Source organism: Lacerta agilis, chromosome 6, assembly GCF_009819535.1.
Source record: "Lacerta agilis isolate rLacAgi1 chromosome 6, rLacAgi1.pri, whole genome shotgun sequence".
NCBI classification, from domain to species: Eukaryota; Metazoa; Chordata; class Lepidosauria; order Squamata; family Lacertidae; genus Lacerta; species Lacerta agilis.
Genome location: NC_046317.1, coordinates 49,052,583 through 49,065,952, shown reverse-complemented (window position 1 = coordinate 49,065,952; position 13,370 = coordinate 49,052,583). Strand labels below are relative to the sequence as shown.

General features: G+C 44.6%; 1 protein-coding gene across 12 annotated transcripts in view; it reads left to right on the top strand.

Annotated features, from left to right (window-relative positions):
* The window catches only part of TEAD3 (TEA domain transcription factor 3), an 85,504-nt gene that overhangs the window by 53,116 nt on the left and 19,018 nt on the right, over window positions 1-13,370 (top strand). The window lies entirely within an intron of this gene.

Below are 13,370 nucleotides of genomic sequence, written 5' to 3'. Positions count from 1 at the left end.
ACATTGTCCATTCAGATGGCCACAGCTTTGGATATTTATTTATTCACACTTATTCCAGCTTTCCTTGCAGTCATTCAGTGTGATTTTCATCTTTTCCCTCCCCCTTTTCCCTTACAAATATCTCGAGAGGTAGGTTAGGGTTGAGAGAGAGTGACTATGACTGAGTGGGGATTTGCATCTGGGTCTCACAAGTCCTAGTCCAACACTAAAACTGCTATACCACATTGCCTTCTGTATCTGAGGATTTGATCGAGGATGTCTTTCGTTATTTATTTATCATCTGTTTACAGCCTAAAATATTATGGTGTAATAGCCACCCTATTACCATGTTTTGTTTTGCAGGCACATACCAAATCCCTTCAGCTGCTGGCTGGGGAGATCCAGGTGGGGGAGTAGGAATTTGCTTCTTATAAACATTCTTAAGTTTAAAATATGTACCTCTGACACACAGGCCTTAGATGCTAAAAGTGTTTTGCTTCTGGCACCTCAGGATGTTGCTTTGCAGTCTGTGTGCCTGACTTGGTCCCTGCTGTGTTTTATCTCCCTGATCATTTTGGCTGGTAATAAAGGAGATGGACTACCCAAAGACCATCCTGAGAGAGCGGAGATGAAGTGTTTGTGGAGGTGGCTGTCTTGGAGTGGCTGAAGAACTCCAGGGTAGCACTGAACTCTTCTTCCCTAGATTGTTGACTCACATCTCCTTTGTACTTCCCTAGGTCTATATATCCCTCCCACTCCCTTATGCCTCATCTCTCCTCTCCCTCCCACTCTTTTCTCTGCCTGGCTTGACTGACTGGTTTGGTAAGCTCATTTCTGTCAAAGGAGAGATTGATTTTCGTCTGCTTGAGGATCCCACATGCCTGCCGTTGGGTGTGAAAGGTGGTGTATCTTCTCGCAAGCAAAACACTCTATTCTCTTTTTTTAGTTTTATCGCCTTCCTTGTATTGGGGTTTTATTAAATGCCACAACAGGGTCTGCACCTGTGATTTTCTTGCTTCTCATTATGATACTATGGCCCGAGATAGGCTAGGGCTGCAATCCTATACGCTCTGACTCCTGAGTAGGCATTTATAGAAACACGCTGGAATTCCAGGGAAACAAACTCTCCCATCTTTCATTTGACTTCTTTGTGCATTTAATGTGCCCTCATTAAGTTGGTGACATTACAAATTCATACCCTTAGCTTACCCCCTGGGGTATGCTTACTTCTTATTTTATTTGTTTATTTATTTGTGAAATATTTCTAGACTGATTTCCTGGGCCATCCCCATCCAAAATGACTTACAACAATAAACTACCATAAACAATCAGAAACACTTAGAGATATTTTACTGTAGTGCATTGGTGGGGAACCTGTGGCTCCCCAGATGTTGTTGGACTACACATCCCATCATCACTGACCATCGGCTTTGCTTGCTAGGGTTGATGGGCATTGGAGTCTAGCAACATCCGGAGGGCCACAGGTTCCCAGTGCCTGTGTAGCGTGAGAGCTCGGTTAACTGAAGAAGGCTCAGTTGTCAGGTATTAATTCGCTGAAATTCCTTTTCTGTTTTTGAGTTTGTATACCCATTCTGTTGCAGATTTTAATTGTCATGGTTTTATGCCAAGCTTTGATATAACCAGCCTGCATCCAGTAAAAACCCAATAGCCACCTTCAGCCCCCGCCTCCAAAACAGAAGTGCTCTACTTGTGTAAGGAGCCACAGACTCACACAAGATCACAGCTCCAATGTTAGGTTGTTCAGATGAGTAGGACATTCATATGGATAGGAGTTTTTCTCAGGCTGGCCCCTGGCATATTGTTGGAACCAGCACTCTGTGTGAAATGGTTCATCTGGAATGGGAGGGAGGGAGGAAAGGAGATTATGCCTTATCAGTTGCTGTTGTGAAATAGGCGGTAATGAAGACAAAAAGGCCCATACACTACACAACATAAGCTCTCTCACTCATGAAAGGAATGGGTTGTAGATCCTGAATTGCTCTAGATACTTTTATGCAATGTGAGGAGGTGAAGAAGAAAGGGCAGCTTTGGTCCTTTTGTCATTGAGATGATACATTTCTGAACTGTCTGCCCACTATACCTAAGAAAGCAGTTAAAAAGTAAAGGAGGGAGGGTGAGAATGAAGGTCCCTGACTCCTGATTGGTTTGAAAGTGATAAATCCATGTTGCCACCATAATTATCTTAGTTAAGTAATTCTGTCAGTCTCCTCACATTTAAGCAAACACAGGAGGAGAGATAGGGGTGGACTGCCAAGCTCTGCCCCTTCCACTCTGTTAACTTGTCCCAGTTCAGAGCCCTCCACACGTTTGGGGGTGAGGATCTGAAGTGGGATGTTCTCTCTGGGTGATTGTGCTGGGTGCTTCCATGAAGGGAAGAGGCTCTTTGTTTCAGGCAGTTGCCCTCAAACTTGTGGAAGGTTCTGAACCGTCTAGGGCTGTCATGTTGCAGGAGTGAAGCTTGGCAGTGTGCCCCTTGTGTCTTGCTTAAATGTGAGGAGATTCAATAGCCAGATAGGGCTTGGTTATCTTCCCTTATGCCAGTGCCTCAGGTTGTGGTGGCAGCGGCGATTGTAGGGTTCAGGCACAGTTTCACCCAAACTGTTTCATGTTGCTGCAGAGTGAAATGTTGTAAACAGACACGTATTGCTGCTTCCTACTCATCAGCTCCTGCTGTGATGTCATAATTCTATGTTTGTGACCTCAAAGCACTATCTCCATAGGAATGGATCATCCTGTTGACAAACACTGGATTAATGACCATGCTGAATGAGTCAGGGATCAGAAGAGAACATTGCCTGTTGTATTAAGTGCATAATTGTTTGTCCTTGGGGGGGGGGTTAATGTTGTTTGAGCCTCCCCAAGTGTAAATGCTGTTCTCCTCCTCCAGGGACAATAGCCTCCCAACTGTGCGGTAGCTGCTTTATCTGTGTGCAGCTCCTGTGATAACCCTAGAGGATAGCTCAATTGGTAATGCACGAGACTCTTATTCTCAGGATCATGGGTTTGAGCCCCACGTTGAGCAAAAGATTCTTGCACTGCAGGAGGATGGGCTCATGGTCCCTTCCAACTCTATGATTCTGACATTGACATGATTGCAGCCATGACTCCTTCCCACAGAATTTGCACCATGGAAGGAGAGAGGCTTCCCAATTCCATGCACAAAAGTGCAGATGGACAGAGTCGTGCAGTTTATATTGTCCAAAATGCTCATGGACAAGCAGTTCCCATATAGCTGGGAGAATAGATATATACATATTCAGCATTGTGCATGGATGCTGAAAATGATTGGCTAGAATTGGTAAGGGATGCCTTCCTCAAGTTACATTGTAGGCTTTAGTAGTCGTAGTGGTTCACTGTTAAAAATGGGAGTGCTGCAGGTATCCATATCCTGGAAAGCCTGCTCCAGTCCTAAACATAGGTGAATGGGTTGTGGTTACCCATTTTGAGAGAACTTTTTGTGTTCAGTGGCGTGTTTTGTTATTCTTCACATGTTCTAGTGCTCAGTCCTGGCACTAAATGCATACGCCTGATATTGAAATCTGGCCTGAGTAGTTATTTTAGCCCTGGGGTTGCTAACATTTTTGTGCTTGTAGACCCTTTTGCAAACCAGAGAAACTGTTGAAGACACAACCAAGCACATTCCACAACCTAATATATTGGCTACAACAGAATGCTGCTTTCAAGCCTGGTTCCAGCTGGGAGAGGAGACCCTGGTGGTACATGTGTGCCTGCAGGTGACAAATTGATGACCCCTGTTTTATCCACTTTACTTATATTTTTAATGGAGCTGAGTACTTGTGCTCCTGCCATAACTGTTTGCCATGCCTTCTTACCGTGAGCCTGCCTAAAGGGGAGATGGCACATTGCACCTCCCCTCCCCTTTTGTGCCCCCAACATGGCCCAGGGTCTCTCTGACAGGCAGGGGTGGAAGGTTTCTGAAGAGGCACATTTTTTAGATTTCTCCAGGAATAGCTGGAGTGCCGCTGGGGATCTTGGCCTTTGTTCATCAAGCCCAAGTGTACAAACTGGTTTTTCCAGCCACTTGGAGACATCTGGCAATTGCTTAAAGAAACAGCAGCCCTGTTCTGCCTTTTTAAAATTCAGCTGCTCTCTCCCCCTGTGTTTTTTTTTAACCCTGTTTTACACTTTACCCCACCTCTGCTTTTCTTCACTCTCTAGAAATCTCTTCTTGACTGCATGTGCAATAAGAGTAGAGCAGCATAGAGGTTGTTGGTTTTTTTAGTTGGCCTCTCTCCCAGAGTATGACTGGAAGGAAAGGGGACACGCCATCTGCACTTACCTTTTCAAGTGAGTGAGGAGAGGGAAGTCTCTATTTTAATTGGCTGCAATACCAATAGCCTGTTTGCTCTAAGACATGTCTTGGTGGGAGAAGCTGGTTTGGAAAAGGACCACTGGATCTCTGATCCCCACTTGTCCCCATCCTTAACCTTACTTGGTTAGAAGAAAGCTTGAATCACTCAAGTGCTCTGCCACAGATCTGTTATGGGCTGGAATGTTGCAGCTTTCCTCTTTTGCCTGGTAGACTTTGCAACAAACTCATGTGGACTTTAAAGTAGGTAAAAATAAAAAAAGTAAAGTAGCAACACTGATAGCACCATATGATCAAGGCACACAGGCTGGAGAGGTTCTTGTGAGTTCCATCTTCACAGGACTTTGTTCTGAACTTCATTTTATGTATGTGACACTTGCTGTCCATAATGAATGAGTCGGAGCTGGCCTTGTGGTATTTAGAAGGACAGTCCCTATCAGGAACAAAGACAGCTTACCATTGCAAGCAGTCGTGGGCAACGAAGTAAAAATAGAGTTGCATGTCTACTGCTTGTTGCCTTTGTCTCCTTATTTATATTGAATAATTGAATTAAAAGTTAATCTGGATTGTTAAAATTGTTTGCCTTATTGTAAAGTCTTAGTCCTGATTTTTATAGTGTTGGGGCCAATGGCTGCTTTATATGTTAGTTTTTTGGTGCTTGCATTTTAAGGAACAATTGTAAAATGGCTGAAGATGGGCAGCTTTATGACCTGGAAATATAGGCATTCAGCTCTGGCAGTTTGCCAGGTGCATGTCGTTCACCTATATCTACTGCGCCACATGCTATAAAGATGCACATTCTTGACTATCTTTCACCTGATGCTTTTGCGTGCTTATAAATATGGAAGTAAGGTTAAAGAACGTAGAAAGCAGCAGACAGTACTCAGTTTTTCTGCTGTGAAGTTACAAGTTTCTGCTCTTGCATGTACTGTAGCAACTTCCAGTTTTATGAATCCTTGTTGCACTTTAGTTCCTGTTCACACATGAGGGCTTATTCACACAAAATATCACCACCACCACCCCTGCTCCCTGGTCTCAAAACTTCCTTGGGCATACAGTTATGTGGATAAATGTAGTTCATGTACTAGTGATAACGGACATGGGGAAAGTGCCACCTCAAATCTTGGGAATTGCTGCTGGCCGTCTCAGAGAACACCCAGTTCATGGGTTAATACTTCCCTATGTGAACGCAAACCCAAGGAATTTTATTGGCCAGAACTGGAAGACGCAAGAGATACCAACAATAGATGATTTGTATTTCCTAAAAATCTCGTATGTCATTGATAAGATGTTTTGTTAAACTTTCTATTTTTTCCATCTTTTCTCCTCTCTCCTACTTTTTCTTGTTTTTCTATTTTCTTTTTGTGTAATTTTTTCCCTTTCATAACAGAACAATGTATCTGATTATGCGTAATTTTTAATGTGTAAATAAAGATTATATATAAAAAGTAGAGTTTGCGTCTGGGATAGCCTTCTGCAATGCCGCTTAGCAAATTCCTTTCTGTGAGGAATGGGTGTTGTTGATATACAAGGAGTGTACAATCCATACAGAAGTAGGGTAGCCATCCAGGGTGTTCTGTGAATGCAGCCTGGTCTTGCCAAGTGTTTTGGCTGACGGTTCTTAGAAATTATTTCTGCCAAAGGCCCCAACTGCTTGTTAAGAATATGCCATGCTTCGTACCAAAAAGCCTAGCAGCAAGCAGGCTGCTAAAACATCATTGCTTGTGGTGCTCTTAGACTAACAGAATGGTGCTCTTCAGCTGTGGGTATTTTTTTGGGGGGGGGGAATGGGACTAGATTGAACTTGGTGGCGAGACATTCCATCCCTAGCTTTCCAGCCTTGGGTAGGTGGGTGGATGAGATGGGGAGGGGGGCAGAGGCGCAAGGGCTTCTGGAAGGTCAAAGAGAGCTTCATTTCAGAGCAGGTGCTAGAAGCAGGATGCCTCAGGAATCCCAGAACACTGACGAGGCGAGCCGAACGCCTACGATAAATGGGTCGTGCTTGGCTTGAGAGCGAGCCGGTTACTGACACAGGGGCTGATCTCCCAGCTGCTGTGGAGAGCGGCTGAAGGGAAGGAGGGAGAGCTGTGACCTGTGGTAACCTATAGCACTTGAACGGTGGCCAGTGTGCAAGAGCCAGAGAGGGAGAGAGAGAGCAGAAGGGTCTGGTCCGTGTATGGCAAGGGGCATTTCTTTCTCCTCCGGTGGGTTAGGAAGGGAGCTCAGCCAGGCACAGGGGAGGCTGCGCACTTGCCCCAGACAGCAGGTGTAACTTGAGTTGCGCTCCGCCTGGGCTGGTATGCTGCCTGCTGCTGATTGGCTGGAAGGTTGCCCCACTAGGTTATTTTTAACAGAGCTGTCCAACTGGTTCACGTGGTGGTGTCAGGGAAGAGGAATTTGGAGAATGTAGTAATTTGGAGGAGGACGTGCCCTCGGAGGGAATGGCACAGCCTCTGGTGAATCACGGGACCGGGACAGCTGAGCAGGGGCAGGTCTGCAGTGCCTGCCGGTACCAGAGGGAGACAATTAGCCATGGCAGGTGCCCTGGAGTGGGGAGAACGCACACACACACACAGAGCTTCTCCGTTGACTCTTTATCTTCACGGCACAGATAGTAACACAAAATGACACTGGGAGGGAAGAGTTGCAAAAGGGGTTTCTTTGCATATGCACGCTACTGCCACTGCTTTCTTCTTTTAATCCGGCTTATGTACAGCTTCTAATTTAAAGATGGTTTTACAGTCTTCTGGTGTGCTCACTTTGCAACAACTCTGTGAGGTGGGTTCCTCTTGTGTTTTAGGGCCAAACTATATGGTACGCAGGAGACACACCGAGGGCAGCCGCTGCTCTCGTGAACAGCAAGCAGCCATCAGGAGATGACAGTTCAGTAGAAAGAGGGGTGGAGGGGAACTTTGTGTAACCCTTTATTCTCCATTCATTTCCCCCACTTCTGCTCATGGAGAAAAATAGCACAGGTACCTGGACCGTAAAGTCCACGTCCCGTCCCCCCCGTTCTACTGTTGCTAATTGCAGGTTTTTAAGGCTTCTGTTCATTGTTAAAGAAGTCAGACGGCTGAACACATCTCTCATGTAACATCTAGTTTGCTTCTTAACACGTGGAGGGATTGTGGCCTGACTTCTCCAGGTATATACAATTAATATTTTGCGTAAGCAGGACTTTCCCATATTTAAATTCTGCTGCCTCTCTACTTGGCCGCAGTGATTTACAACAGTGAAGAATGTGTTATGTGGAAGTAGGTGTGTAATTGTTTGTGCCTCATTTCAGTGAGAAAAGCTGCTTGTGTATGCACGGCTCTGATCTGCTTGCAAGAGAATGAGAAAATTGCACAGTGGTTGCAGGCTGGCACCCTAGACATAGGTTCATTATTTGGGTAGGTTATGCCTTATCTTGACAGTTACCAAAGGCGTCTTCATTGTGTTTAGATTTAGATCACAGTCAGTTACTTGTCTTGTCATTAAAAGACTGTTTTGAGTGTAATATCAACAGGTGTGCTCTAGAGACAGGCATGCTTTGGTAGTTCTACTTATCCGCCCATCTGTGTTGACATGGACTAGAAATATTTAGCTTTAGACTGAAAGGCACAAAACCATCAGGCTGGTTCAGAAGAACAATCTCTCTAAGCCTTATGAAGTTTGTTTCAGTTCCCATATTCAGCAACATGGAAGCAAGGAATAGGGGGCCATGCTGAGTAGCCCATGCCCTGGTCTCAGGGGCTTCTCTCCACACCACCACCCATGCCCGTGTGTGCAGCACAGCACAAACATCCACAGGGAGGGATCCTTCACAGGTATAATTAATATGTGCAAAGTCCTGTGGGATCTGGAGCACTGAACAATACGGTAATAAGATGAGCTGAAAATTATTTCAACAAGTTAAAGTAAAGAACACTGCTGGACAGAAGGGGCATTGTGAACAGGAGGAAGACTGCTAATGCCTGTTCTGTTGGCTTTATCTTCCATCAGTTAATCTACATACTAAAATGACAAGCACTCCAGCAAATCATCAGTTGGTTGCAGTGAAGGTGCTGGGTGAATTTAGAAGTTCCTTCTGTTGCCTTTCCTTCCTATCCAAACACCTTATTTCCAGTTTTCTTTAAACACCACTTGCAATTCTGTTCTACATCCAGGATCTTAAAGGTTCCTGTCTGCTGTTGGCATTCCTTTGTTAAGGGACTCATCCAGAGTCAGTAGTTTCCTTGGAGACATGTCCCTATCCTGGTGCCCTTGCTATTCCCAGTGGGGCCCAGACCTAAAAAGCAGCAAACACCGGCACTGATTTGTGTTCTTGACATCAATTGTGAAAATAGTTTTGTACCAATTACCTGGCTGTTTGCTTTGCTTTTCAGGATCCCAGTTTAAGGATTTCCTTATGCTCATCAAAGCACACACACATCTGTCCTGCCTGCTTTGTAAAAACCGAAGCTGTTTGTTTCCATCCCATCATCGTACCTCCCTAGTACCCACTCCCTGCTGCATAGCAGAACTAGAGTCTTAACACCCATTGTTTACTCCTAAACTGTTCTTGTCCAGACTAAATAACTTTCAGGTGTATTTACCTACAGCTCTGTCTCTGTACTGAGTGTGTGATGAAGTGTTACTAGTAGTAACTGATCTTGCAATTCCTGTAAGTTACCCTGTTTACCTCTGTATGATTTGAGCAAGTACCTGAGTGAATTCAACATTTTGGTTTCTTTTATTGACCTTTTGCTCTACTGTGCTTCAATATCTTAAAACTTCATTTATGGTTTAGAAGTTCGGGAATAGGTTGATGTGTTTTTCCAGTAGCTTGACTGTGTCATGCCCAGTGTTTGAAATTAACCAGGCGCCAGGCTCATTTTGCATCTGCCTTTTGGCCACTTGCGACCAAGTGAAGATGCCAGAATGGTGCCTGACATCTCCACTATCTGGAGGTGCATGCCTCCTTGGATCTTAACTGTTTTCACACACTCACACCCCATCCTGTAGAATTCTACCCATTATATTTTATCTGCACAATCAGAACGAATTTCAGAAACCAAAGTGCTTTTTCTGTGCAGCCTGAGCAGGGGCAGTGAACATTATAGCTAACTGTTGTAGCTTGTTTTCATTTACCCCACTTCATAGCTGTGGAGAATATTCTTACGTTATGAATGATCCGTGTCACAGATAAGAAAAAGAGGTCGGAATATGCAAATATATATGGGATCGTCCCTGGATCAGGTGACTTTTCTTCTTTTAAGTTCTCAAAGTGCTTAACCTAGCTCAAGGCTGTCCTCTGAACTGGTCAGATGTTTGACTGAGAATCAATCACAATCAGTCCATCATTTGAAAAACAAGACTTTAGAATCATCTGGCCCCCAAATGGCAACAAGACATTTCCGTTTTGGTGACTGTAACTTTGGTTTAAGGAACCATTTGGCACCTAGCTTATATATCTGAGTTTCTAACACTGGTTGTGCCTGCCCGGCCGATGCCTAGTCAGGAAGAGCATCAAAGGTATTTTTGTTTCTTGAGTAGGAGAGGCCTGTGCTGCCTCTGTTCAGGGCACATGCCGAAAGATAAAAAGACGGCTGAAATCTCTAGCTCTGACCACTGTTGTAAATCTCAATTTAGCTGCTGCTGCTTTGATGGGAAAGATAATGGTGGGAGTTTGGAGCCTTGTTATTTATCAAAGTGGCAAACATAGCATGGTTGTGGCTAGGGAACTCTCCCACGTTCCTTGTCATGGCATTGCTCCCTTTCCCCCACACTAAGCCAAAGTTGGGGAAAGAATTAGTGGCCTCAGCAGCATGAATAGAGTGAAGCGAGTTGATATTTCATTCATAGTAAAGTTGGTGTCTCTTCTGTCCGTTTTATCTTCCAGCAGTGTAGTAACCAATCAGATGTCACAACTATGAAGGTGCAATAAACAATTAACCCAGTCAATATTATAATCCGTCCAGCCAGTGAAATGATCAATTAATGTACTATGGTTATGATCCTGTACTTGCTTACCTGGAAGCAAGCTCCTTTGGATGTGTGAAACTTAATTCCAAGTAGACATCCCTAGGGTTGCACTATTAAAAGAGGAGAATTTAAATGCTGAGCGACGTTAAGTCAAGACAAGATATCCAACTAATGCTGTGAAACCATGAGTCAGTCCATTAATTCATTTCCCAACCAGTAGAGCAATCAGTTAGTTGAAAAGTCAGTTGTTGTTCATAAAATAAACATCAGAAAGTTGTCAGTGCAGGGTTAAGTGCTTCTAAAACCATTAAAACGCTGATCTAGAAAGACTTCAGTTTACACACCTGCCTAGTTCCCCATCTCAGAGTCATGTGTTGGCCTGGCCTCCTTCCTTATGGTCATCTGTTTTTGAATGGCTCAGATCCCATGTGTGTTTATTAACACACATGAGTATGCATGTGGATGCATGCAGTGGCACTGCTGCTACAAGCAGTTTCAAGTATTAAATAATCTAGAGTAAGTTGACAACAGACCTGGATGAGTTTTGCAGACAGGAAACCTGCCTCCTCCTTACCACTCTCAAAGAGGAAAGGGGAATGAGATGCAGCAAATAACAAGCAATTCATCTAAGCTGTTGAAGAATCACAGCAAGCCCAGATTCTGTATACCTGCACACAGTTCTTGAACTGTCGCTTTCTGGCCATGATACTTTGCTTTTCTCAGTATCACATCAAAAATAAGATTTATTTGGGCATGTCAGAGAGACTATCTGGTAACACTATAAAGGTAGCTTCTTTTTTTAAAAAAAAAGAAAAGAAAAGAAAAGAAAAGTGGATCTTTTGGTAGTACTCTGAATTGACTTTTAAGATGTTGAATTCTAAAAGCAAGGGAGCAAAATGTCCACAGGGAAAATAGCGAATTGCAAAAGTTTGTAGAGCATTTAACGGGCAAAATTATTTTCTCCCAAGCGGTGGGCATGCAAGTTGCATCCATGGAAACAATGATTACCGTAAGTCAGCACAGGACCTGGACATCCTGAGTCAATTAAAACACTTCCCCTCTGAAAAGAAGCGTTCCTTTGATCCATTGTGATGTCAGATCCCACGTGGGGGAGAGCCAGTCAAAAACAATGAAGTTTTCTAGTTAAGGATCAGTTAATGAATTATGCATACAAAATATAGGGAGGCAAGTAGGAGGAAAAAGAGATTTGTTGAACTCTGCTTAGCCAAAATTGCCTGCACCTCCCAGTTTATTTGTATAGCTCTTTCTCAGAATGGCCTGTCGGTCATGGGTGGCCAACCTCTCGCAAGCATCAAGGCATCTGAAGCACACCTGGACCAAGGGCAGGCATGGCTATGACATGGAGTCAGCCCCTTAGCTTGCCTGCCGCTCCTATGCTGTGCTGCTGCCTGCAATAGCCCAGACTGGAGGCAAAACTTCATTGTGGGTTTAAGAACTAGTTAGCTATGGCAGCCCACAATCTATTGCTCTGGAATTGACTTTGGTCACCTTTGGGTGCAGTTATTTCAATGTTTAATGGGCAGTCTAATCTGGAAACCCATCACCTTTTTTGAATCAATAAATAGTTGACAGACAATGTTGAATAATACTTTTGCTAGTCTAAAAGGCTGTAGAATTGCCGAGTTGCACAGCAACATTTATATCTTCATCACACCAGAAACACCACTTTCTATGTCTATAAAACTGGGCCCTCTAGCGCCCCCGCCCCCATGACTCTGTCTTATTCTAGCATGCACAGGTGAGTGGAGAATGAGACTTATCTATCAATGCCATGAGTGGTACGCTCACCTTTCATGGGGATTGTTTTAGTTTTGTGCCTCATTTTCCGCAACTGTGAATTAGGTGTGCATGTGCGCACGTGCACAAGTGAGAGACAGTGCTGGAATTCAAATAAAATATTTGTGAATTGCTTATAATGCCACATTAGTGTAGGGCCGAGGGGAAGGGTCCCCACAAATACAGCTGTTTGCCCTTCTGGAGTAGGAGGCCTTACTGACAGGGCACCCACAGCCTTGTCTTAATTTCGTGTAAGTGGGATGGAGTGAAAGCCAAAATGGAGATGGACGGATGAGAGGAGAAAGCCTCTTGCAATCTGTCCCTTTCCCAACAGCAGTGAGCGCAGGTGTGACCACACCCACTTTTGTCTTCAGTCTCCCACCTCTGAAGGAATGCAGCCCTCAACAGGGCTAGGTGAAGGTTCCCGATTCCTGGTCTGTCTATTCCTTTTTAAAAATATACCCAGCTTTTGACTGCACCTGGATCTCCAAGTGGCTTACAAAATTCGAAACATACCACGTGGAAGGCTTAAACATACGGTAAATGAAACACTGCGGAACATCAGTGCTATTGCTCTAGAAAAGAGGTGCCGGAACTGACCTTCTCTTAGAATGGCAATGGCTCCCACCTGAGAGGTGCAAAAACTGAGTGAGATCCGGCTTGGGGGGGGGGGGGAGAAGCCCCGCAGAACAAAATTCATGATGCAAAGGCCTCCTGGAATAAAACCATTTTAACCTGAAATTTGTCAGGGACGATGCCTGCCTGATTTCTAGTGGGAGGGAGTTCCATAGAATTGGACCCACTACACCGAAGGCATGACTCCCCAGCTAAGTCGAGCAGCACCATGCTGATTTGGTTGTAAAGAGTACGCCGGCACTTGAGTGGTTTGTGGAGCTATTTGGGTCCCCCAATAAGAGAGACCAAGGCCTCTGGGGCCTGCTTTTTCGTTTGTTTGTTTTAAAGGCATGCCAGGAACTACAGATATCAAGAGATGTGCATTGAGCCAGCTGGCTTTTTATAAGGGCATTGTTACTCCGGTATAGGGTATCATCCTCCTCTGTCCCTCTCACGTGGTGCTGCTTGACCCTGTAGAGCACCTGGCCTTGTCTGTCCAAGACTTGGGATTGTGTGTTGGGGTGGGGAGGGAAAGGAGTGGGTGAGGGGCTGTGATGCGTCTTTATTTCAAAGAGTGAAGCCTGTTCTCAGAGCGGACACCCAGTGGCTGTCATGAAAGGAATACAGGGCATTGGCATCGCCAGGGCAGCCACAGTTGCTCCAGCTTTCTTTTTCTTAAAGA